Genomic DNA, 1,560 nt, shown 5'->3' with positions numbered 1-1,560 from the left:
TGTTAGATGACATACCATTGCAGTAGCTTTTGACCTTGAATCATAGATAAATTATGCACGTGAACCGTAACGCAACCCTGGTCTGAAGCAAAGCCAAGTGCTTTAACAGTGTAACAGCTACCTGTTCCATTATGCACAATCAAGTCCCATAATGGGCCTGTCTGCAAACAACACAGGAGACAGCCATGTGTGACACCGAACACTTTTGGCCTGGATGTGGCACCCCAGTGAAGTTTACAAGGACAGAAGGGAAGGACACACACCTGAACAAGCATGTGGAGGGATGACTGCAATTTGAGAGAAGTGATGATGTGCTTGAACCAAGAAAAAAAGCAAGCTGGAAGCAGGCCTGGTCCACTTTGCCACATTTGCAGCTGTCAGAAATTATAGGCTGGGGCCCTTTAGAGGTTTTTTCGTGGCCGCTGAGGTCAAAATCAAAAAGGAATGTGTTCCACCAGATAGGCTTTATTACGAGTCTGTGTTTTAAAGACCTTTACTCGAGACCTCAGTGATCCCTGTTAAAGTTCTCCTAAGAGGCTACTAGCTGCAAAAAGGCGGCAGACAGTTAGCAGCTCCCATCAGAACCTAGACTATGAGCCTCGGCCCTTTCCTTTCACTCTGCTGCCCACATCAGCTAGTATGTCGGCTACTGAACCGGTGTCCAATTAAAATCACTCTGCTTGGACTGCTTCCCAGTTCAACTGCATTGGCAGGGACCTCTAATGTTCAGACTGGGAAAGATGAAAACGAGTGCAATCTCATTCAGCCAGACTAGCATTATCGAGATTTCTTCTTTTGTAGGTTTGAAAGGTGAAGATCATTACAAAGCACTCGTCTTTTCAGAAACAAATTATTTCAAGTGTTTTGCATGACTCTGATAAGAAATATCATCCTTTCTCGCTATAGAGACTATGGTAGAAGCTTGTGGATTGTTATAACAGCACTAATACAAACATTATCTGGTAAAAATCAATTATAATGCCAGGTGTACGCTTAATAGACTTTTCCTGATAGCATTCTGGCCTAAACGTATGAACCCGAAGAGTCAAATTGCAGTATCTACAGCCATTCACGAGACAGAAACCCTCCATATATTGTAGAAAATAAATAAATAAAAAAATCCACACAATATTTTCTAGATGCTGTGGTAAGGAAATCAATAGCAACACTGCAGTTCCAGCCCATTCTAATTGCGTTTCAAGTCAGGGACGTTGGGCTACTGTCTGCTGTTTTACGAGGACCAACAGCGCTCTCTAATGGACATTTTAAAACGACACCCTCTTCGAGAATTGGAGAACCACATCAAACTACTTCCTCTTCTTTCACTGTCTCTGAAGATTACAAAAGGGTATCGGCTTCAAACAGGCCCTCAGAAGAAGCACTGCTTCAGCTGCTTCTGTGATCCATCAGAGCACTTCCTGTCGTCAGTGTTGTAATACAAGGTATTAGCAATCATATCAATGATGGCACCTTGCCTGATAGCCTGACCAGCTCCCACATTCATATCACTGCCAAAAAAATTAGATGGTCCTCACTGCAGAACACAAGATCCAGGGGGCG

This window comes from Sinocyclocheilus anshuiensis, unplaced genomic scaffold, assembly GCF_001515605.1.
Source record: "Sinocyclocheilus anshuiensis isolate Anshui unplaced genomic scaffold, SAMN03320099.WGS_v1.1 scaffold222, whole genome shotgun sequence".
Classification (NCBI taxonomy): domain Eukaryota; kingdom Metazoa; phylum Chordata; class Actinopteri; order Cypriniformes; family Cyprinidae; genus Sinocyclocheilus; species Sinocyclocheilus anshuiensis.
The sequence above is the reverse complement of the archived record's forward strand: the minus strand, read 5'-3'. Positions refer to the sequence as shown.